This window comes from Lagopus leucura, unplaced genomic scaffold (genome assembly GCF_019238085.1).
Source record: "Lagopus leucura isolate 7727_CA_CO unplaced genomic scaffold, USGS_WTPT01 28072-0_obj-0_obj, whole genome shotgun sequence".
In the NCBI taxonomy this organism is placed as follows: Eukaryota; Metazoa; Chordata; class Aves; order Galliformes; family Phasianidae; genus Lagopus; species Lagopus leucura.
In genome coordinates, this window is record NW_024966499.1 from 637 (window position 1) to 1194 (window position 558).

A 558-nucleotide genomic window follows, 5' to 3' on the forward strand; every position below is an offset into this window, starting at 1 on the left:
GGTCCGGGTGACTTCATTTGGTCGGTATGACGTCATATGTCGTCTGTATGAGGTCATCTGGGTTTTTTTACATCATTTTGGGGCGTCCTCCGTCATTTGGTGAGCCGGACGTCATTTGGTCCGGGTGACTTCATTTGGTCGGTATGACGTCATATGTCGTCTGTATGAGGTCATATGGGGTTTTTTACATCATTTGGGGCGTCCTCCGTCATTTGGTGCGTTGGACGTGATTTGGTCCGTGTGAGTTCATTTGGTCGGTATGACGTCATATGACGACTGTATCTGGTCATATGTGGCTTTTTACATCATTTGGGGCGTTCACCGTCATTTGGTGCGCCGGAAGTCATTTGGTCCGGGTGACTTCATTGGGTCGGTATGTCGTCTTTTGACGTCTGTTTGAGGTCATATGGTATTTTTAACATCACTTGGGGCGTTCTCCGTCATTTGGTGCACCGGACGTCATTTGGTCCTGGTGACTTCATTTGGTCGGTATGACGTCATATGACGTCTGTATGAGGTCATCTGGGGTTTTTTACATCATTTGGGGCGTCCTCCGTC

The 558-nt window shown here is 48.4% G+C and overlaps 1 long non-coding RNA gene across 1 annotated transcript in view; it reads left to right on the forward strand.

Moving 5' to 3' along the window:
- The first annotated feature begins 464 nt into the window (after nt 1–464).
- LOC122192607 overlaps nt 465–558 on the forward strand; it is a 311-nt gene continuing 217 nt past the window's right edge. The window contains exon 1 of the long non-coding RNA XR_006182649.1: nt 465–517. This is a non-coding gene — a long non-coding RNA (uncharacterized LOC122192607). The remainder of the gene's footprint in view (nt 518–558) is intronic.